The sequence below is a fragment of the Acomys minous genome, assembly GCF_964271855.1.
Source record: "Acomys minous genome assembly, chromosome: 7".
Lineage (NCBI taxonomy): Eukaryota > Metazoa > Chordata > Mammalia > Rodentia > Muridae > Acomys > Acomys minous.
Window position 1 is genome coordinate 107,463,800 of NC_140488.1, and position 25,287 is coordinate 107,489,086.

The 25,287-nt window shown below is 40.0% G+C and overlaps 1 protein-coding gene across 5 annotated transcripts in view; it reads right to left on the reverse strand.

The window, feature by feature from the left end:
• Window positions 1-25,287, reverse strand: part of CLCN5 (chloride voltage-gated channel 5) — a 163,924-nt gene that overhangs the window by 124,492 nt on the left and 14,145 nt on the right. Inside the window, exon 1 of one of the 5 annotated variants that reach the window (XM_084790029.1) lies at window positions 6,365-6,470. The exons of 3 other annotated variants lie outside the window; for them this stretch is intronic. The gene's annotated coding sequence lies outside the window, so the exon portion shown is untranslated. Of the gene's footprint in view, window positions 1-6,364; window positions 6,471-25,287 lie in introns of those variants that run through there. One more of the 5 variants, XM_084790030.1, reaches the window with a different exon arrangement.

Genomic DNA, 25,287 nt, shown 5'->3' on the forward strand with positions numbered 1-25,287 from the left:
CTCAAGAAGTATCATTTCATCCATGTGGCTAAAGGCAAGCCTATCTCTTCCCTTGCAGGAAATGCAAAAGTGAAAGAGAATAGTATTAGCAACTATGCTTTCTTATGAATGCTTCCTAAACCTTTTTTTATCTCCAATTACTCGTTTTAATAATTTGATGTCTCTTCTTGTGCCTTAAACTCCTGCCACTGTGACTTTCTCAATCTCAGACACCCCCCCCCCTTTAAGGAATCACTCACTGTCTCAGAAGCCCGACTTCAAGCCCTGTCTTCTCTCCTCCCAGCAGAGCACTCTCTATACTTGATTATAATTGTTTTTATCTGTCTGCCTTACTAAAGCCACATGTTCCACTGTGGCAAGAATCGCGCCATTGTGTTCCTCAATGCACTGCCAGTATTCTGTACTGTCCCTGGTACAAAGGAATGCCTTGAATATCAATGAAATGAATGGTGCTCTCAAGTTCCATATGTACCCAATTGAATACTGTAAATATTAATTAACTCATCCCTTCTCTCAATCAAAAGTTCCTGTGTTCAGCACACAGACCTGCTTAATACCGCCCCTTCCACCTCCTGCACACTCCATTCCCTCCTCAGTGTCTTGGCATCCAGTGGCAGCCCACTTTTATTCCTTCATACTTCCATTTTTGTTGTCTCAAGTAAGACCTGTCTTGTGAGCACATGATAACATCTCCTCTGGGTCACAGGCTACATAAATAACATTAGCTATGGAATCAGGTGGAAGCAACATCATATTAGTCATTCAAGGAACAAAATACTACACAAGAAAAATAAAAGCATTTCTCCATCAAAAAAACCTCACATACAAATATTAATAGCAAATAATAATTTAAAATGAAAATAAAACATACTCCCACAAACAAACTATAATCTATCCATAAAATGGAACATTAAGCGATGAAAAGAATGAAGCACATGATACATATTACAGCACAGATGGACCTTGAAGACATTATGCTAAATGAAAAAAATCCAGACATGAAAGGCCACATATTGTATTATTCATTTATGTGAACCATCCAGAGTAGGTTATAGAGACAGTAAAGTGAGCTGGTGATTGGCTGTGGCTAGAAATTGAGTGCTAACAGATAGGGAGTTGGGTTCTTTTTTTTTCCTTTCCTTTTCCTTTCTTTTTTTTCTTTTGGTCTTTTGGTTTGATTTGGTTGGTTTTGCCTTAAAACTCAACAACAACAACAACAACAACAACAAAGCCACATGTAGACAGCTGAGAGTGTATTCAGCAAAGAATTGTGACTGGAAAAGTTTAGACTTAGGGATTAGAAATCCTTGGGTTGAGGCCTAGATGTAATATTTCCTAAGATTTTTATCTTTAGTAAATTCCTCAGTGTTTCTTCATATTAGATATGAGTGGGAGAAATGTATTTTGCCTTTTGTCACATATGATGCTGGCAGGATCTGCTGAGCTGATATGACAGTATTTCTGTCAACCTTTGGCTTGGTTGCCTCATATAATTTTTACTGCACATGTCTATCATCAGAAAAACACCTGAGTGTGCACACCCATGTGTGCACCACTATACTTACAGGATGTTTAAAATAAAACACAAAAATAAAGGAACAAATGGCACAAAGGTATGAAATTCCCAATAAAAACTTTTTAGTTAAATCTTTATGCTAAATGAAATCAGTCAATGCTAACGTATTAAAAAACCAACTTTACTATGGTTGTGTAAGAAAAGAGCTTCTATTCCTAAGGAATACACACTTATTAGCCACAAATGGTGTGCCTTTCTCTTCAGGGATTCATGATTTGTGTATCTATAACAGAAGAATTTATAGACTAGGTCACAGAGACCACAAAGCAAATGGGCAAAATAAATAGGTGAATCTAGGTAAAGGATGTAAGGCGTTCTTTGTTCATTTTGGCCAGATTTTTAAGTAATCCCCATTTTTTCAATTCTAAGCTCAAAGGCTTGCCTGAACCTTCAACAATGGCAGAGTAAGGAGCTTGGCAGATTGTCCTGCTAGAAGAGCAACAATTTAACTAGGGCTTTTTAGAGGTAACTTAAAAGAAATCACTTCAACTTTTTGGAGCTTTTTTTTTTTTTTTAAGGATATTCAGACAGTAGAGAAGCACAAATTCCAGGAACTCTAGTTAACTTCACCAGGAACAATGAACACAGCTGAAATCTGATCTTAACCTACTTTTATTTTGTAACCATCTCCCCTCATTTCTGGGTTCCAAAGATGCCAAGCTGAGCAGCCAACAAGACCCAACTATTTCTTTCTCCCAGCTCCCAATGAGCACGGCCATAAGCTAAATCACAAGGAGAGTGGGTTGCTATTGCTTCTGGTCCCTCCCCACATCCCAGAGCATCAGAGTTGCATTGTGGGCAGAGAGCAAAAAAGGCCAGATCGCCCTTCATCCTCCTACCTTCCACTTGTAGGGTACACAGGTGCCTCAGGCTAAGAACACTGAGCCTTGATGACACTCTCTGGGCTCCCTCTTATGGCAGAGGTTGCAATACCCCTTCACAATATAAAACCACTCAATTAAAGAGTGCCTCTGAAAAGCCTAGAGGTTTTTTTTTCATAATCAATGCGAAAGGACCAAATGCATCAGAAACAAAGCTGTATGTACAATCACATCGCTATTCGATGTGGTGCTACAAGTTCTAGCCAGGCCAATTAGGTAGGAGAAATAGTGAAAGTACTTCTAAGTATAGTTGCCATGGTCTTCCGTTGTTGTTGTTGTTGTTGTTGTTGTTGTCCTGTTTATGTTTGTTTGTTCTGCAACAGGATCTAACTAGGTAAGCCAGGCAGACCTCAAACTTGCTCTGAAGCTGAGGGTGACACTGAACTCCTGAAACTCTTGCTTTTGCATCCCAAGTGCTAGAATGACAAACGGGAGCCACCACACCGAGGCTGGAGTGATCTTGGTACACAGAGAGTCTGAAGAAATTTGCTTTTTAAAAACCTTATTTGAACATTCACTCAACAGCTCATTAGGACTGCGAGTTACTAGGTCAGTAGGCCAGTTTAAAAAAAAAGACCAAAAAATTTTTTACCCTACCAATGGACAATCTGATATGGCATTTTAAAAACAACTGTAGTTAAGAATTTCATGAAAGTCAATGTGGAAAAGAAATTAAAGAACGCCTACTCAAATGGAATAATAATATGAGAGACAGCAACAACTGTGAGCAAGGCTGAGAAACTGGAGCCCTCATACAAGGCTGCTGGAGAGGCAAAGTGTGCAGCTGCTGTAGCAGACAGCTTGGGAATTCCTCAGAAATACTAAACATAGTTACCACATGACCTAGAAATTCCTGTCCGAGACATACAGCCAAGAAAAATGAAAACCTATGTCCACCCAAAACTTTATAGGGGAATGTTCACAGTAACATCATTCATAATAGCCAAAAAATGAAGCAACTCAAACATCCATCAAGTGATGAATGGCTAAGCAAAGTGCGAGGCTGCCGCTGCTCAATGGGGTATTATTCAGCCATCAAATGAAGTACTTTGCCTGCTGCAGCACGGGTAAACCTGGAAAAAAATGTGCTCAGTAAAAGAAGCTAGTCACAAATGACCATATATTATATGGTCCCATTTATAGGAAATTTCTAGAATAGACAAGTCTTTAGGCAAGAAGTAACTTGGCACTTTCCTAGGATGGATTGAGGAAGTAGAAATTCACTGCTAACGGGTACAAAGCTTCTTTCAAAATAATAAAAATGTTAAGTTCTATTTTTGTGGTAGTTCTTCAACTATAAATGTATTTTAACTATTAAATTGTACATTTTTAATTGGGCATGGTGGCAGATACTATAATCCCAGAACTGAGAGAGAGAGAGAGAGAGAGAGAGAGAGAGAGAGAGAGAGAGAGAGAGAGAGAGAGAGAAGAAAACTGCTTTGAGTTTGAGTCCAGCTTGGGCTACATAATAAGTTCTTGGCCACATAAAATGATCTTGTCTCAAATGAATCAACTGTACACTTCAAATGGGTAAATTGTAAAATATAAAAATTACATCTAAATAAAGTTATTTCAAAATGTAGATGTTCCAAACAAATAAATTAAAAGTAGAAATCTGAAGGCTGGACTTAAAAAGCAAGAATGCACTGACTATATACTGTCTACAAAAAGGTACCTTAAATATAATGCCACAAATAATTAAAAGTAAAAGTCTGGGAAAGGATAAAGCACATGAATGCTAATCAAAAGAAAGCTGAAAAGTAGATTTTAGAATAAAAATGATAATTTCATTATATTAAATGAAACACTCAATTGACACACTAATCCTAAACTTGTAGACACCTAACAACCAAGCTTCAAATATTTGAATATAAAACAATGAACACAGATGAATAACTCTATAACATAATTATAGTTGGAGATTTCAACCCCACTGATAGAAAAAAATAGAAAATTGGAAAATATGTAAAAACTTGGAAATTTCTAGCAAACAACCGGATCCTACTGACAATTACAGAACACTCCATCCAAGAATAGAATAATTTATATTCCTTTCAAATGTACATGGAAAACTTATCATGATAAACTGTATCTTGAGCCAAAACACAAATATAAATCAACTTATTTTTTTTCTGAATGCGTTGAAAAGAATCCAAAGCATTCATAGTATAGTCTCAGTTCAAAATAACATTAAATGTGAAATCAAAAGCATAAAAGACAAGTGCTAAACCTCCAAATATTTAGAAACCATTAACAAGTTACTGTCATAAGGGTTCACATTGGTAAGCACAGCATTTGGGAATCTAAACAGGAGGACTGCCTCCACTTTGAAGTCAACTGCAGGCCTGTATGAGCTATAGCTCTCAAAAAAAAAAAAAACCAAAATTAGACACTAGGAAAATTAAAAGTTAGAGGATAGACTTTAAATAGTCCATGAAGGAACCTTTATACCACTAAACTCTAATTTCATCATCTCTAATCAATGTTCCAGCTGACATCTAAAGAAACTAACAGAGGCCAGGACAGTGAGGAATAGCTGCCATCAACCAACACTTAGGAAGTGGAGGCCTGAGGGCGAGGAACTGGCTTCTCCTCAACTACATATGGAATAGGAAGCCAGCCTGAGCTACATGAAAGTCTATCAACAAAAGGGAGGGGAAGAGAGGAGGTGGAGAGAGGAGAAAGAAAAAGGAAACTAACAGAGAAAGAGAAAGTAAAAGCCAAGATAAAATGAAAAAGCTAAAGTCTTAAACTATCATAGTGGAAGTCAATGAGAAGAAAAACAGAAAATCAAAGAAAACCAAGGACATGATAAGGTGGATGACTGAGCTCTCGATTAGCTGTATTATCTTCTAACCTTCGCTAGGGAAAATGAAGAGAGGACAAGACATTACTCTACCAGGACTGAGAAAGAAAAAAAAAATTAATGTAAGAAAATACTAGGATTACAATAGATTTGAAAACACAGATGAAACAGACAAATTTCACTAAAGACACAAAGTACAAAAGGAGAGCAGATAAGAAATAGATAATAGGAATGCAATATGCCTATTAAAGCATGTGGGTCTGTAGTTAAAAACAGACCCCTTAGCATCAATCACACCCGAAATCTAGCTGGCCTCACTAGGGAAATCTCCTCCATAATTACAGTAGAGAAAATAGCAGCTATACTAACTTTCACAAAATTGAGGAGGACAGAGAGAGGTTTTTTTCTTACCCATTTCATGAAACTGATATTAATACTTGGGAAACATGCTTTAAGAAAAGAAAATTGAAGGCCAATAGCACTTTTCATAAACGGACACAGAATAATTCCTAATAGAATCCTTTTTAATACAATATGTAAAACTTCTAACCAAGACCCAGTGAGGTTCACCTCAGGAATGTCAGATTGATAACACTTGAAAAAAAATTCACTTAATTAAACATAGTAAAAGATTTTTAATAAAGTATATGATCATAGAAATACAGAAAATCTAACATCGTTTCTCGTACTTCAACAAAAGCCTTCAACAAACTAGGAGCAGCTGAGAACCTTTACCTGAGAGATGGAACCTCTCCAACCTGATAAAGAATAAAGGACCGAAAGAGACAGACTCCCTTCTAGTGATCAGAAACAAAGCACGGATGAATACATGCTTTCATCATGTCTCAACATTGTACCGGCACTTCCAGCCAGTGAGATCAGGTAGGACAAAGAAATAAAAACGTGTAGATGAAAAAGAAAGAAAATCCTTACTCGCCGGAGGCGTGATTATCTTTTTGAAGAATCTATAAAACAGCTAGGAAAACTAGTGAGTTCAGTAGTGTTGCAGGATACAAAGTTAACAACTGTCTCAGTTATGGCTTGTGATCAAATACCACGAACAAAAGCGACTCAGGGCAGAAAGGGTTTATTTCAACTTACAGCTCTCAGGTCACACTCCATTGCTGAGGGAAGGGCCAGGAGCTGAAGGCTGGAGCAGATGCAGAGGTCATGGAGAACCACTGCTTACTAGCTTGTTCCCCATGGTTTCCTTATATCATCCAGGACCACCCATTCAGGAGTGGCCCAGCTCACTGTGGGGCGGGGCGGGGGCGGGCCCGCCCCGCCCCACCCCCACCCCGCCCACATCAATCATAAATCAAGAAAATGCCGCACAGGCTTGTCCATGACCCAATCCTGTGGAGGCATTTTCTCAAATGAGGTACCATCATTCCAAATGACACTAGCCCCAGTCAAGTTGACATAAAAACATGCCAGCACAATGTCTACAGATCAGTTATGTTTCAACATACTACAAATAAAACATAAAAAGACCATTGTAAATAGCACCAGGGCCATAAAATCCTTAATGATAAATCTGAAAGAAGATATTTAACACCCATACATACACTGAAAACTACAGAATATTGCTGGGAAATAAAGCACAACCTACAGACAGATACCTGTTTGCTGGATGCTATTATGTTTCAGTAAAGTTGATAAGAATAGATAAACCTCACGTATTATCAAGGCCAAAGCCTCAGAAACCGTCAGACCAACACTAGACAGACCCTTTAGGTTGTAACGTCCATGTTTCCAGTCTTCGACAGGATGAGTAGGACCTGCTATGTTTACCTTCCGGATAACAGACGATGTTTGACTGACCTAGCACGATCTTGCTGAACATTTAGAAGTCCAGACACTCCTGGGTGACATAGTATTCAGTCACTGTACATACTGATTAGGTTGAAGAAAGGCTTAGCCCTGGACTTTGCAGAGCCAGTCATAACAAGACAGAGGCAGGATAAAGTAAGATCTCTGAGAATCTGCTGTTCCGAGAGCCATGGAAACAGCAGGGCTCAGGGGACGTAGCTAATGTGCTGGTCTTGAAAGAAGCAGCCATGGTGACAAGTACCTGGTACATAGTGAGTGCACTACCCCCATAAAATCTAGCTAAATAATGTGATAAAATAATATAATTGAATCACATACCATTAACAAAGAATTTGTTATAATCTAAATTAGACTTGAGTGCAAAATAATATTTGTACAGTGATAAAAGAGTTTGATAAATTCATCAATAGTAGAAGCAAGATTTCAGGGGACAAAATAAATCTCTTTAAGCAAATTAACCTTCTAAGCCCTGCAGGAAGAAGTGGACTGCAGTTTACTCCAGGCAGCAGAGATTCTGAAAACAGCCTGAACTCAAACCTGAGCATCAAATCTTCGTAGCCATACAGACCACGGGCAAAATACTGCCTTTCTATGTGACTCGCCTGTAATCCCAGCACTCGGGAGGCAGTGGAGGCAGGTGGATTGCTGTGAGTTCGAGGCCAACCTGGTTACAAAGTGAGTCCAGGATAGCCAAGGCTATCACACAGAGAAATTCTGTCTCAGAAAACCAAAAACCAAAACAAAACATGGTGAGCAAGAGTGACCTGAGCGTGGTGGTACATGCCTGTAATCCCAGATATTAAGGAGGCTGAGAGGTAATAGGATCATAAATTTAAGACCTGCCTGGAAAATCCAAAGGAGGGCCTGCCTCCAAGAAAGTGAAACTAGAGGGGTCCTGGGGATACAGTAGAACAATAAAAATACTTGCCTAACATGAATGAGACCCTGGAGTCGATCCCTAGTACTGTGGAAAAATAGGGGTGAGGGCAAAATAGCACATTTCATAAAGTTGCCAGGAAGATTAATGACTTATGGTACCTAGAACATGGTCCATCCTACTTAAGCAAAGCAATGCCCACTGAAGCAACGCTGCCAAACACTTATCCAAGCTGCACTTCTCACTAACATGCACTGTTTACTCAAAACCACACTAAATGAATGAGATTTCCAGTCAAAAACTAACCTCTTACCTACTTCTGTGATGGTGATTCTTCCAAAAGAACATGATCCAGGAAGTAGGTGGCTGCTCTGTTTGGAAATGATAATAACTCACCCCCCCCTCCCCTTCCCCTCACCAAACTGAGACCAAGCTCAAAACCTTGGGCTTAAAAGCAACTCATTTTTTTGTTTGTTCTTTGTTTTATTCTTGTTTGTTTGTGAGACAGGGTTTCTCTGTGTGGCCTTGGCTGTCCTGGAACTCACTCCCTAGACCAGGCTGGCCTCAAATTCACATAGATAGGCCTGCCTCTGCCTCCTGGGTGCTGGGATTAAAGGCTTGCGCCACCATGGCCAGCAGAAAACAACTCATTTTTAAGAAACAATTGGCTAACACTTTCTAACACATGGTTGGAGCCCAACAGATGGGCTGGTCATTGGAAATCTTTCCAAGCCAAAGTAAATTGAACATACTTATTATTATTCATACAATCAGTTAAAACTTCAAGTAGGGAATAAAGGCTTCATGGGGGTAGTTACCACCCAACAGTTAACCAACTTTAATACATTTGCCCAAGATACTATTTTAGTGCTTTATAACTGCAGACTTACAGCTTCAATTTCAGTCAAAATGGTAGCGAACACTCCTTAGAAGCTAAAGACTGCCTCACTAGAAAATGTAACAGGGCTTCAGGGTAATTCTGACATCAATTCACTACTCAGTCTTCCTTGTAGGGAAGAATACTGAGATCATTGTGTTAAACAAAATAAGCAAGATTCAGGGTGACACATGTCACACTTCCTGTTGAGATAGGAAGCATGCTATGAGTTCCTGACCACCCTCAGCTACTAACAAGCTTAAAGCCAGACTGATCTATACAGTAAGGCATTTTTTTTTTATAAAAAGGCTGAACCATCCATCCAAAGATTGTCAGGGACAGGCCTGTAGTCTAACAAAGTCAGATTTGTTTGCTCTTCATAAAAGACCACACTCAGGAATGCCATTTAACAGGAGAGTAGAAGGGAGCTTCTGTGCTTTCCTGTTGGGGGACTATAAGGAGGGCCTAAGGAAAGTGGAATCTATTCTGGATTGGTCACTGGTTGAGGGCTAGGAAAAGCTGCCATACATGGGAGACTGGGTCTGTTATGAAGTACGAGGAACTTAGGAATTAGGAATTCCCACAACAGATACAAAAGCAAATCAGATATAGAGACACTCAAAAGAAAGAAAGGAATAGTCCCTGAGAGAGGGGGGGGGTATCTTTTTGGCATCTTACAGCTGTTGCATGCCTTTGAGAGAAATGACTTCTCTGGTAACTTCCCATGTGTCAGTTCAGTCAGTAGAAGAACTGCCCTCTTCTTTCCTGGTCTCAGCTGATTTTCACATCACAGACATTTCTTTATTCCTTCAGTGGCATAGGCATGGATGCTAAGAATCTTCTAGATTCTCTTTAGTCATGCAGATGTTAAGAAAGTTACATAAGCAACTCTATTTCTACTGATTTGAAATCTTAGGTAGGTGACTAAAGACTTTAGGGACATGTGGAAGATGTTCACTTCATTTATTTATTTATTTATTTATTTATTTATTTTTATCCCTTGATAATTTCATTCAACATATTTTGTCAGACTCTTTCCTCTCTCTCAACTCCTCTCAGATCCCCTCCTTACCTCCCTACTCACCCAACATCATGTTTTCTCCCTCTCATGAAACAACACGGAGTCCAGCTTGTGTTGGCTATGACTACTACACAAGGCTTTCCCTGCAATGTGGTTAATAAGCCTAGTGTCATTCCACTGAAGAAAACTGAATTTCCCAAAAAAGATTTTCTCTTTTTGGTGTTGAAAGTCATAACTGTGACAAGAAGAAAGGATAGGGGAAATGAACATCTTGCTACTTTGATGATGTTGAACAAGATATGATTTTCTGGATGCTGACTAAGATGTTAGCAGTGTGGATTTCTGGCAAGGGGTGGAGGATATTTCACAAACACTAGGAAATCATTTTGCTATAGATTTGCTAAAATGGTGAATATGGACTTAAATGAAAGTGTAGAGGGGAAAAAACCAAGAGTAGAAAGAAAACTTATAGTAGATAAATATTCATAATTTCTCAAGAGCAAATAAGACCAAAGACTTTAAAAGCAATCCTAGGAGTAGAGAAGTCTATATATCGAGTTCAGTGTACTGGTAACAAGGTCACTAGAATGCTTGGATTACAAAAAAAAGCAAAAGTGGGATGGAGAGATGACTCCTCAGTAAAGAGTGCATATGACTCTTGCAGAGAATCTGTGTTCATCCCAACACCCAACTGAGTGGCTCACAATGACTGCAGGGGTTTACAATGCTTTTGGCCTCCACAGGCACCTGTCCTCATGTGTACATACCCATACACAGATATACACATATACATATAATTAAAAACAAATCTTTTTCAAAAAGAAAACAAAGGTGACCTCACAGTTATCAGTGAAGTGGCATCTTGTACTTGGTCACGGAAGGAAGTAGGATACTGATGAAAGAGAGATGCCTTGGAGACACAGTGACCTGTGCATCTTTATATTTGTCATGTAATCTTAGTCAGGACATTGCTTTCTCTGAACCTTAAATGGCCCATCTATAAATTGTATATTAGAGTACATGCTTCACTAAATTGTTCACGAAAATTAAAGGTTAGAGTCAAACATCCACCACAATTGGTATTCAAAATAGGACCTGTGAAGAAAGCTCAAGCCAGACAAAATCCCAGCATGTAGAGAGATGGGCACAAAGTCCTACCCCTAGTTAAAGAGCTATTAGGAATCTATCAGTGTTGGGAGAGGGAACATCAGGTTTCTTTAAAGGCGTGGCCCTGGTAGGTTGACCACACTCTGGTGGAAGACCACACATCCAAGAATACTTGGACAGCACAAATAAGGCTTGATGGGCTTTAAAACCAAGAAGAAAACCAAGTTGGGTGGGTAAGGAAAGCCAAGTGAGTCTGGGAGGAGTGGGCGGGATGAATATGATCAAAATACATTGCTCAAAATTCTTAACAATATAATTTAAAAAAAAAAAAAACCATAAACACTAGCGTCATTATCACCAGCAACAACACCATCTGTAGTAAAAAGCTAGCTCTTATGGAACTTAACAAACCAAAGAGTGGAATCCTAGTAAAGAACATTTGGTTGAGAATGAAAAGCAAAGAGAAAGTACTGTGGTTATTGCAACACATTATGAACATCCTTGAAACTGAAGAAAAGTAGAGTATTGAATTCTACCCCTCCACCTCCTTCTCTTCCTTCCTAAACAGGAATAGACCAGCTCATGTGCACATACACACACACACACACACACACACACACACACACACACCCCTTCCCATCTGTGCCCTCTGTATCCTGTGACACCTACTCTAAATTTGTGAGCCATGATAACCTGTGAAAAAGTAACTCTTCCTAGAGAAACTAATGGAGAACCGTACTGGGTGATGAGAAGACTGAAAGGTGAGGAAATATAGATGATCCAATATATCTTAAGATAAAACAAAGGGAATAGGTATCCCATTTGTCTCTGGCATTGATAAGACCAAAAAGATTTGGAGGATGTGCAACCAAGAATCTTTGATATGTTCACAGTTCCAAAGAAAATGAGCTGCTTTTAAAAAAAAAAAAAAAGAGCAGATACAAGAGAGAAGAAGGGAGATTATCAGTGGAACATAATATCTTAAAGGCGCCATCAGTGGACAGGTAAAGTGAAAAGCAATGTCAGTCTTGGGAAAGATAACACAAAAACAAGGCAGCCATGGAGCTATCTGTTTGAAAGAAAAGAGCAGCTGTGACCAATAGGCTCTCTCTTTACAAGGAGGTATGTTAACTAGATTACGTGCTGATGAGAGTTGGGGAAAGAGAGGGCTAAATTGAAGGGCTGGAAGGTATGGTAAGAAAATGAAACAGCTGCTGTGGGAAATTGAAAAAGAGACCAACTAGGAATGTGTAAAAGGATTAGTAAGCGGCTGTTCAGGATCCAGCTGTGGTTAGAAATCATAGTTTGGTCATGGATATAATGAGCATGGTGAGGCAATTTTCCCTAGTATTTACTCAGAAGCCTGGGAACCGGACAGAAGAAAACAGATGCAAAAATCCACTTAGGTTTGGGGATTGGCAGGGCAGGTGCAGCGGAACAAGAGGAACGTGAGGGAATTGAGGATGCTGTGGGAATTCATATCAAATGGCTGGTGGAGCCAAGTGAATGTAGGAATGTTTGTTGGGTGGGAAAGGACATGGGACTGAGAGAGTGGAAGTCAAGGAGGAAGGAAAATGGAATAGGCGTGTTTGACTGCTCAAAGAATTTCTGTGAAAGAGAACAACAGATGTGGAACCAGTTCCAGATGGTGACGTGATTCATCAGTGTGGCCCAACCAAGAGGTTTGCCTGGGCCAAGGAACAATGGAGGTCATATGACCGGAAATCAAGAAGAGTAATGTGGGTCATCTGGGAACTCCTCAACGTGGCGGCTGATGAGGTCTAGGGTGGTGCCGGGAGTCAGTGGGGCACAGAAGACTACTTGAAGTACCAAAGGAATCAAAGGAAAAAGGCAACCAAGGAACCCAGAATCTGCTCCGTGCTTGCACAATACCTGGTAGAATGCATGTCAGAGAAAACAGGGAAAAGCAGAGCTGAGCAACACCGGCTCGAGACGCCTTCTTGAGAATGAGGAATTTGCAGGGACCAAGCAGCTTCCATCTGAGAGGGCTGTGAGGCGGGGTGGGAACAGTATCATCAAGGGTACAAGTTTCAGAGAAACGGTTGTAAATCCGTGGGCTTTTTTTTTTTAGGTAGCATTAATTTTTAATAAATTTGGACATTAAAGTTAACATGTTTTATTTAGTATTTATAGGACTTTTTTTTTTTAACCAAAGAACAGAGATTCTGGAAAAGGTACAGGAGATCAGAGGGACCTGTAAAAAAACAGTACCATCCAGGAAACGCTATGGTTATGAAGTGGGAAGGGCTATGCTGAATTTATGACAGAGCCATCTCATCCTTTAGGATGCTGAGGAAGCAAGAGAGGAACTAGAAACTCTGTGAGTCTGGCAAAGAAAGAAGAAGTGATTAGTGAAAAGTTGAAGTGAAAGAAACTAGGAAATGTGGCCAGATTGCCATAAACACTTCTCCGTAACATCTATAGGTCCAATAACAAGACTATAGGTACGCACAGACCCCACAAATATTGGGGATAAGAATTTCTATAAGTGCCTGCAGTGACCCTTCCGTGGATTAATGTTGAAGAGGAATGAAAGTTAGAAGAACAATCTCACCATGTTAATGTCCCCGAATTTGTAAAGAAATAAAAAAGCAGAGACAACCAAAGACAATGTGACTAGACAGAAAACGTACTAGGATGCAACAGGAACTAATGTAGCTATAACAGCTGCACATTCTTCAATGTAAAATAATCTACCCTGAGTAAAAAATATGTGGGAACAGGTGATGGAGAGACAGCAAGTGTGCAAGCAAGGCCGCCATGGAATGATTCAGTTCCTATTTATATCCCATCTTGAATGATAGGGCTAATTTTTCACACTGGTGATGGCAGAACAAACATTAAAAAGATGCTAAAATATAGGAAATAATGGGTGATTTCAAATGAATTTTTGGCTCCGTGGACCCAAATGAAGTATAGGCCATAGTCTTGAGGTAACCTACATTCCTGACTAAGAAGTTCCTGCTGGTGACCTCGGCAAAAATCCATGGTGGGCTGAAGAGGTAGCTCAGTGCTTTGTCACTTGCCTGGCACATGTGAGGCCCTGGAATTTGATGCCAAGTATGACCAAAAAAAATTATGGCAGACTAGAAAGTTGAAGGAAGGCTATAGTTTGACAACTAACAGCCCAGTTTTCTAAAGCTATAACATTTCCAAGACACCTTAGAAACAAAAAGTGCCCAGGTGTGGTGTTACAGGTCCTTAATGCCAGCACTCTAGAGCCAGAGCCAGGGGCTTCTCGATGAGGTGGAGGCCACTCTGCTCTAAATAGTGAGGTCCAGGCAAGGCAAGTCCACATACAAAGACACTATCTCCTGCCCCACCCCCACCCCCTGCAAAAAAAACAAACCCAACTAAACTAAACTAAAAAATACCAAAGTTGTTAAAATAAGACAAATAGTGAAATAGAGTATTATGAGCCATGCTCAGGTCATGAGAATTGTAGATTGTCATAATGTTACTGGCTCAGTGTTTTGACTTTCAGGATGCCATTTAAGATACTTTGTCTCTATAGAACACACTCATAACAGATGGTAAAGTACATCCCAGAGTATTAAACAAGTAGGTTGACCCATGATCCAGTGAATAACCTTACTCAGAGAGAATTCTAATGGAACAACTTACCACTAAATTCAAGAACTTGGATGGAACTTCAAGGAAGCCATGCTAAATGGAGGGGAACGCCAGCTTAAAAAGGACATAAGGTGTATGGTTCTGTCTATGTGATGTTCATAAAAATAATGCAATTTTAGAGCTGAAAAGCAGATTAGTGATTACCAGGATTGATTATGGGGAGTAAGAAGGGACGTGGCTATAAAAGAGTACCACAAAGGGGTCTATAGTGGCGGCAGTTCAGCACCTTGACTATGGTGGTGATTTATTTGTCACTTACATGTGACAAAACTGCACACAGCAACACACATACTAAAGCATGCTTTTGCTTGTGTCATCCCCATATAACCTCTGTAGATTGTGCCAAGGTCAATTTGTTGGTTTGATATTGTGCTAGAGTTTTATATAATGTTGTTATTATTATAGGAAGCTAGAGGAAGAAGTACATGAGACTTTCCTGTATTCGTCTTTGAAGTAACCATGATTATCTGAATGTAAAATGATTTTACAATAAAAGGGTGGGTTTTTTATTTGGAGGGGGTTGTTTGTTTGCTTGAGGAAAAGGTCTATGCAGTTCTGACTGGCCTGAAACTCAGTCTGTAGACCAAGCTAGCCTTAAATTCATAGAGCTCCGCCTGCCTCTGTCTCTTGAGTATTGAGATTAAAGGGCACTCACCATGCCAGCTTAAAAATATATTTTTTTTAAACAATGGTAGCTAACAGATCAGTGTTTAGCTCACAGGAGTTCTGCTTATAGGCCTCAGGACTCTCTGTACTTAGCACTATTAAAATACCATTTCCAACCAACTTAGGAGAAAAATTTATAACGCATATATAAGAGAGGGAAACACAACAAGTCTGCTTTCAAGAAAATTAGAATCCAAAACTTTTGACAGGCTAGATTAGGTGCTGCAAAGTAAAGGAGAGGAAGGTAGAAGCCACTTCACATCTCCTACCTATGGCACAGTGTCTGACACAAGGCAGAGGGCAAAACATCTGAAGAAAAAAATAAATGATGCAGATGACTGTCTCTAGCATAAAAAAAAAAAAAGCAAATGTAAGCTGCATGCTAGCTCGGTTGATAGAGTGCTTTCAGAGAACTCCAGAAACTTGGCTTCAATCTCCAGCACTGCATAAACCAGGGGCTTTGTGCAAACCTCTAATCAAGAACTGGAGACAGGAGACTCAAAGTCATCTTGGGATTCAGGATACCTTGTCTTAAAAAAAAAAACCCCACAGTAAGTGAATGAAAAGTTTTTAAAATATTCGAGGATGCAGGGCTGCAATAGCACACACCTTTAATCCCACTACTCAGGAGACAGAGGCAGATGGATTGCTGTTAGGTCAAGGCTAGCCTAGTCTACATAGTGAGACTCTGTCTCCAAAAAAACTTCAAGATTATTGGAAGTGCATTTTAAAAGGTTCTGTAGTCAACAGAAGGATAAAAGTCCTCAAACTGCTAGAATACTCAATTTCATTCATAAACTATGTATTCTTTTTCTTGAAGGGTCTTGCTTAATTGTTCAGGCCAGCCTCAAACTCAAAACCTTCTTTGCTTCAGCCTTTCAAGGAACTAGGATTATAGTCATGGGCCACACTACCTAGCAATAAATTATGTATTTCTTTTAAAGAAAATAGAGTGGAGTTAAATATTACACCATGAATGTGCTCTGAATATAGACAATAAATCAGGTCTTGGAGAAAAGTATCACAAATAAGTGTTTAAAGACCCTTTTATATGAAAAACATAAAAGCCACGTATAGCGACACATACATGCCTATAATCCTAGCACTTGGGAGGTGCAAACAAGAATCAGGAGTTTATGGCCACCCTTGGCTACACAAGCAAATTTGAAGCCAGACTGGGCTACAAAATACCCTGTCTCAAAAAACAAACAAACACAAAAAAACACAAATAAACAAAAACACACAAAAAAAATGGAGGGGGCAGGAATGGAGAACACTAAAAGTAGTACAAGCTATTTAGCCTGGTATATGCAAGGAGCAGAGATGACAAGTTAGATAGTCAGGGTCTGCGTGATGGGACTACAGGTGTGAACCATTACCTCCAGCTACAATCCGCTTCACACTCACCTCCTTACCGGTTTGGACTCAAAAACTCTGATGGTCTCAGTCTAGGGATAATAGTAGTTCTAAAGCCACAAATCATATTGTTTGAGAGTACACACAAGAGCATCAGGCATGTTAAGACAGACCCTTGGATGGATGGATACATACATGGGTAGATGGGCAGACAGATGTTTTTGTCAAATTGACACAATCTAGAATCACATGTGCAGCTCAATGAGGGAATTGTATAGAAAATTGGCTTGTGAACCTATCGTTGGGGATTATGTTGCTTAGTGAGTAGACTTGCCCACTGTGGGTGGCAGTGTTCCCTAGGCAGGAGATCCTAGACTGTGTAAGAGTGAGAACTAGCACACAAGCATTAATTCTGCTCTTGACTGTGGATGTTGCTGCTCCTGTTGTCTTGATTTCCTTGTAATGGTGAACTACAGCCTGGAAGCGGGAGCCAAGTAAACTCTCCCCTAAATTGCTTTTGTCAGGGTATTTTATTGCAGCAACAGGATGTGAAACTAAGACAGACAGAGACAGATCAAATAAAAAGATTGACTTGGGCTGTGCCACACTTTGCAACTTGAAAGTCCACTAATGCTATTTTATATTATACAACAATGGACTGCACGGAATTACAGGCACAGCTGAAAAGGCTCTATGTACTATTTCCCGTTCCAACCCTTGTTCCCACCAACTGATGCAACATATATTAAAATTCACAAACTACTTAACTACCAAAGCAAAGGTGAATGCATTTGGCCCCATAAAATGAAAAACTTCTTTGGTACAAAGGTGCACTGTTTGATTCCCAGCACTTGGGAGGGACAAGCACAAGTTTATGGTCAACCTCAGCCATATAGCAAGTTAAAGGCCAGCTGGGGCTGGACGAGACTCTGTCTTAAAAAAAAAAACAAAAAAAACAAAAAAAAACAACTAATTTTAGCAAGAGTAGATTACAATAATTTTTGGGTTTTTTTTTTCTAAAGAAACACACTATCATTTCTCACTAAGAGACAGCTGCTATAACAGCTCACAAGAGGACTCCCTTTGTAGCTTTAACACTTTAGGATTCTGTAAAAAGGAAAAATCAATTAGCTGAATACTATTCTCTGGAGAGCAGAAAGGAATCGATGTAGCATATTCTATATTAATGAGGCAAAACTCTATTAGCATAAAACCAACAAGCCAAAAAAATTAATAAAAATACACCTACGAATCAAATGCAACCTGCTTGTGGTTACAGATTCAAGAATGCCTACTACTTAGTTATCAAGTTTTTCTTCACTCCAAAGTTCATCTTGAAACCCATCTTATTTTCCAAGTTTTAAATTTTTATTTCTTTTATTTTATGTGTATGTGTGTACGAGACTATCTCTTTGTAGGCACACAATATGCATGCCTGAGCAGGAGAACACCAGGCAACTGGGAGGCAGCCTGGGATTGTTAGGGACTGAACCCAGGCCCTCTCCTGGCTCCTCTGCAAGAGCGGTCAGGGCTCTTAACCACTAAGTCTTTTCTCCTCTGGCCCCTCAAAGCTAGCTTTTTGTTTTGTTTTGTTTTAAAATGTCCTTTATTGCAAATATTAGCCCCAAAATGTAGTAAAAATAATTAATTTCTTTTTTATTAATTTATTCATATTACATCTCAATTGTTAGCCCATCCTTATGCCCTCCCATTCCTCCCTCCCTCCCTCCTGCTTTCCCCCTATTTCCCTCATATACAGGGGGAGGAGGTCCCCCTCAAAGCTACCTTTTAAGTGCTAAATATCTTCCACACAAAACGAAAGCAATCAGCCAGGCCTTGTGCTACATGCATATAATCCTGGTGCTTGGGGCTGGAGGAAGGAAGAACAGAAGTGCAAGGTCATCCTCACTACCGTGGTGAATGCTAGGCCAGCCTCGGCACATGAGACTGTGCCTCACAGAAAGAAAAACAGGAACAACTGAGCAACCAATTTGTTAAATGCCCGGCAGCTGGCAGGAATTGAACAAAGTAATATTAGTAGTGTAAGAGGCATATTTTTTTTCCACCCTTCCCACTTCAAAGTAAAGACCTTTCTGGTAGCGTGGCATTCCTGGCCTCTTTCTGCCACATTACCTACTCTTCCCTGTGGAGGGAGCTACAGTTATTTGCCTGAGAGATTAGACATGGGGCGGGGGATGGGGGGTGGATTTTAAGTTACATCTCATTTCAAGATGGAGCCATTTTAACTAGTTTTCAAACAATTCATCAGTCAGGCATACTAGTACATATCTTTAACCCAGGAGGACACTGCTCCACATCAAAGAACCCTGGGCCAGCAGCCAGGGTTACACAGTGAGTCCTCAAAAAAAAAAAAATGCAAGAAGAAACTATATGCTCAGCTGTCCATTTCTAGTACTCCCAAAGGAAGTGAAGCCATGCCTCGAATCAAGCCTTGTGGCCTGGCTGACCCAGGAGCTCAGAAATCTAAAAGGCTGTTTGCCATAGGAAGCTCCTATGTGTGTGCAAGAAAGCAGTGGGGAGCTGAGGAAGGTATAGCAAGCAATACAGGTAAAATCACCCCAAATTCACACTTCAAGCTATCTGACTTCTCTCCAATGTGTGCCGCACCAACTGTGTGCACAGCCATCCACACTCGGGGACCTGTCACCAATACCTGCATTTCCCCTTGACTACGGAGGATACCACTACCTTTTTTTTTTTTTTTTTTTTTTTTTTTTTTTTTTTTTTGTCAAGAAGCTGAGATGCCACCTCTTTGCTGGCCTTCCCTCCTTAACTAGCTGCAAATTGCTACTGTCCTCTGAGGAGTCTTAGCTCTTTGTGTCTACTACTCATTACAGAACTGTAATCCTTTTACTAGATTTTAAGTTCTTAATGGAAAGATTTAAGTCAATAATTTTGTATGAGACACAATATCAACACAGCGCTTGCACATGGCTGTTTGATAGATGGGAGTCAAACACTAATATGTTCCTAAAGTTAAAAGCCCCCTTGCTCCTCACCCCTTAATAGCACAGGCATTAGAGAGGAAATATAATAGCCTGCCTCTAAGACTGGCTGCAGCAGCTGACTTCAGTCCAGTGTATGGAACTTTTTCTGGCCTCCTCTGCATTCAGTCTCATGTATGGGATACAAGCATGAGGCATTGCACATTTCTAAGTGGTGCCTTGATAAAACACTCTGTGGCACTACTAACACAAATAAAAGCCACGCGGGCAATTTTAAATCTTCTAAACGCTGCATTAAGAAAAACAAAAGTGAAGTGAGATGTAACATTGTATTTTATTGAATCAAATACATACAAAATGGAATCATTTTATAGGTATCCAATGAAAACACTATGACGGTATTTTAGATTCTTCTTTATATGAAGTCTTTGAAATCCACTGTACATTTTTTATTTATAGCATATACACATTCATACCAGGAATTACGTATTAGCTATGGAAGTTATTTAATTAGTTTCTCTTTGCCCCACCTTCTTCAGTTTAAAAAGAAGAATATTAATACTAACCATATACAGATGGATTACAGTGGGAAATGTGTACAAAAGCTTTTAAAATGGTCCCTGGGAGCTGGTGAGATGAGTCAGTGGGTAAAGGCACCAGCTACTAAGCCTGTCCACTTGCTTTCATTTCTGGACCCAAATGGTGGAAGGAGAAAACCAAGTGCAGCAAATGTACACACACACACACTTAATTGTAATTTAAAACAGTACCTGGAAAGCAATAAGGGCTTAGTAACTATTAACTACTATGATAATCATCCCATTTATTTTTTTAAAACTATGTCTTCAAAGTTCATAAAGCAGATCAATGTCAGTTCTACTTTTCCATCTTTTAAGCAGTTATCTATTAAGCCAAGCAGGGCCCCTGAGAGCAACAGAAAAAACAAATCTTATTTTACACATCTAAAAATCCAAACTACTAAGCCAGGTGTGGTGGTGCATGCCTGTAATCCCAGCACTTGGGAGGCAGAGGCAGGCGGATCTCTGTGAGTTCGAGGCCAGCCTGGTCTACAAAGGGGGTCCAGGACAGTCAGGGTTACACAGAGAAACCTTGTGTCAAAAAAGAAAAAAAAATCCTATACAAAAAGAGTTTGGGAGTCAGACCAACAGGCATTTTTCAAAATGGAAGCTTAAAGCAAAACCATCAAGCTATGTTATACTAACTATTCCTTTACCCAAATCCTTTAAGCTCCATCCTTATTCGCTATAATGTTTCTTTTTAAGATTTATTTACTATTTATGTATTTTGTGTATATGAGTATTCTGTTTTCATATAAACCTGCAGGCCAGAAGACATCTGATTCTACTACAGATGGTTCTGAGGCACAGTGTGGTTGCTGGGAAATTGAACTCAGGACCTCTGTTCTTAACCGCTGAGCCATCTCTCCAGCCTCTGCTACAGTACTTCGTCTGCGTCAATAGGTGAACAATGTAACTTATGTTCACTGTGAAACACCTTAGGTTGTTTTCATGCTTTGCAAAATGAAACAGGTTGAATATTCTTACCTCTACTCCCACATTGTCCAAACCCAAGAATATCTGATCTTTGGTCAAACATTTGCTCGTGCTCTTTAGGAGACAGAGAGCAAAGATGAAATACAAGAAGCAAAGCCAGATATGGAAGGGAAGGAACAATGGCTTTGCATCAAAGACTTTGGGTTCTGCCTTCAATCTTGAGTAAATCACCATATAGCCTGGGGCACTCCAGTGCTCCTGTAACTCGCTCTTATGATATGATCTATTAAAATACAAAATCACTCAAGATAACATTTCATCAAGCCTTAGTTCCCCTGTTTAGCTCATTTTAAGTATTCTAAAAGTATGTTTCCCTGGGAGGGGAGAGTGAATATGGATAAAGTTTACACACAAGTCAATGGTAAATAACCATTATGTAACCAGAATACTTAGGAAAGCAAACGAATGGTTACTCTCCGTGATACTGATGTTGCTATCACTGAAACCTAAACAGCCGTCATACCCCGCAGCTTTCAACTAGGCAGCAAAGTTTAGAATTATAGGACATTGGCAAAAACACTAAGGACATCAAGAATCACATCTAAAATCTCCCAATCAACCCCAAATTCCCTAGATCTGGGTTCCTCGGCTCTAGCCAATATTGACACTATTATCTACAAAGAATTCTTTGTTGCAGAGGGCTGGCCTATACAATACAGAATATTTAATAGTTACCTGCCAGTAACACCTCTCCACTATTATGAGAACCAAAATGCTTCCAGATGCTGCCAAATGTCCCTAGAGCCTAAAACCATCCTTGCTTTAAAACTACTGCTGTGGATCATCTACTACGGCTACCCTCAGTTCCTTTGGAATTAAGCCGATACAAGCATCGTCAAATCTCAACGTGCCACTAGGACACAGACTCACATTAATACAGTATGCAACTTTCACAGGCCATCTGGGTTGTCAAGACGCAAAGCCTTTTGGGTTAATTTACATTTACTACGCACACAGTGAAATACACTCTTACAAAAATCAATCCACCCACGCATATTTTTCAGGCCAAAAAAAAAAATTACACGTTTCACACAAATGATGCCTTTTGTAGCTCATATTTTAGAGTAAGATATTTAGCTTCTAGAACTCATGGTGTATTTTTTTAATGTGAGTACACTGGCTTTAACTTATTGAACAAAGCTTCCTATATGTGCCACCCATCTCCCACGCCATCCTCCTCGTGCTTCCTAACATGTTCTGACCCTATACTCAGTCACTACTTAATCTACAAGTCCCCCCTTTTTTTAAAAAGGTTACACAGTAGGCTTCAAAAGCCACCTCTACACAACTGTCAAATCCCTATGGCATTTGTGTTACTTACCTGTCCACTGCTGGAACAAACACCTGACAAGAACGAATTTACACTTTATTCTGGTTCATAGTTATCGCATGTTTTAGCCAATGAATGGTTGGCCCGCTGTTTCTAGGCCTGTGGCAGCACAGTACACACACGGCAGGAGCATGAGACAGAGAGGGCTACTCACTTCATGACAGCAAGAAAGTGAAAGAGAAAAAAAGAGAGAGAGAAAGAAAGAGAGAGGGGAGAGGGGGCGGGAGAACACAATCTCAAAATTCCCTTCCAGGGCATGTCTTCAAATAACCTAATTTCCATTTAGACCTACCTCCTAAGGGTTCTACCACTTCCCTACTGCACCACAGTCTGAAACTCAAGCCTTCAAAATATGGCCTTTGGAGACCATTCCAAATCCTCCCCCAATCATTAGTCCAAAATGCTCCTGGAATGCATCTCTAACATTAATTTTGTTACAGTTATTTGTGCAGGTGTTTTAACTTCCTCAGACTACTTTTTTTTGTGTGTGGGGGGGTGGCATTGTCTGTTTCTGAATCTTCCTAGCCCCACACATGCTATGTACTGGCTGACAAGTACAGGACAGTCACAAAATTGCTTAGATTTAGAACGAATAAAGAATTTCGCCACAGAACTACAGTCCACTTATTCACGAACTTTGTAAGATCCTGTAGCCTTTCCTGCACACCTGAGCTCCTTTCATTTGCTACCGAGATCACAAGAAGATGGGCTGGAGATACGGCTCAGCTGTTAAAGGCTGGGCTCACAACCAAAACCAGAAGACCACAACAAGAGGGCTTTAATAGGAAGTTTACTTCTGTCATAGCTGGCCATCATCCTATTCAGGGGAAAGCAGTGGGAACGGGACTTCTGGCACCGCGCTCGTAGGAACACAAAGTAACTAAGAACACCGGTTCCACAAGGAGGTAGCCATGGGTCCATGCTCCACCAGCTCCAAAGTCAAAGTCAGGCTCAACCACGCTATGCCCTACACTTCCTGGCCCTTAAATAGTTATTGTGAAGATTAAAGATAACCCACACGAAGCACTTTAATTAACACATGCTATGTCTGCAATGAATGATAATGTTGTTTGTGTTATTGTTCCTCTTCTTCTTTCTTGAGTAATAATGCTTTGCTGCGGAGTGGGAAATCTAAGCAACATCCATTACCCAGGGCAGGTAAGAGTCAGCATACATAACATACATACATATATACATACATACATACATACATACATACACACACACACACATACATACATACATAACATCAGCACACTTACAGTTCAGATTTTTGCTTATATCCCTCTAAGATGTCTGTTTCCTTCTCGCAGTTCCTCCCTCCTTCATGCTTGGCCTACACTGGGGCCAAAAGCTTCTGCAATTGCTCTTCCTGTCCTTGTTCAGTGTACATAACGTCTAGGTTCAGTTTCAAGTTCAAGCCCCAAACCACCTCTGGAAATCTCCTCAAGTCCTCTTATTCCCCTAGAAAATGCTCGAAAGTTACACTCTCGTTTTATTGGTATTTTGAGACAGGCTCTCGGGAAAGCCAAGCTTGCCTCAAGCTTGCTGTATAGCTAAGGATAACCTTGAACTCATGATCCTCTTACCTCGCAAGTACCGCCATGCCCAGCAAAAGCTGAACTCTCTGTGTTCATGGGCTTTCTCTTCCCACCTACAACCTCAAGTGACTTCATGGTTCTCTTTTTTTTTTTTAACAACCATTAAACTCACCACTGGCGTTTCTAAGACCTGCCTGTTACAGAGCTTCCTCAATATACCGCAGTAAAGCATGTCCTGCTTCTTAATCAAGTCATTTAAGTTTCATCTCTTGGTCAATATTACAAAGAGAGAATTAGGGTCAGTTAGCACAGGAGAACCATTCCTGCCTCCGAATGCCCATACCTCAGCAAAGGACTAGTCAAATCAAAGGGACAGTCGGACAGACATCCCTTTGACTTCTTGAACCATAGGCCCAAGTCTTCTTTTTGAGGCAGTCGGGCCCCCTAAAAGCCCTGAAAGATTTGAAGATATAATCAAAATCTTACAAGGTAAATATTAGGCTACTTACATATTCTCTATGTCAAACATAACTTTATACATACATATCATCTCAGGCCCTTAAGCAAAAGGTTCAAAAAATTTTAACTTACAGTTCATGAACAATATTCAAGCAAGTTGAACAAGAACAGCAGCTACTACTCCAGAAATTGACACATTCAACTTTTAATTTTGATCCAGAATACCTTGACTACACTACTTACATATGAAAACACCCAGATAGCAAACTAATGATAGAATTACAATTATTTCACTTTTAAAAACTAATAAAGATGCAATCTTAACCATTTAGTCTTACTTTTTCTAAGCATTAATAGTTAATAAATGTCTCCCCTAATCTATCCAGCTACGATGATTCCTTGGTGGCTTTTCTAGAGGCCTTTAGCTTTTTGGACTTAGCTTCCTGGGCTTCAAACTGACCTCCCAGCTCAACCATTACACTCGCATCAGGAATAATTTTTATGCAAATTTTGTTATTTAAAGATATGGCAGATATGAGTGTTGTTAAGTCAAGTCATAAAGAGATGCCAAGAGAAAACTGAAAACCCCTAACCCTGTCACCTCTAATCACCAACACTGTACACATTTGCTAAGTGTATGTGTATACACACGTATTCAAACTAAGAGGACTGGAGGTGTGCCCAGCTCAGTGGGAGAGTGCTTACCTAGCATGGGCAAGGCCCTGGGTTCCAGGCCCAACACAAGGGAAGGCGGGAGGTAGTG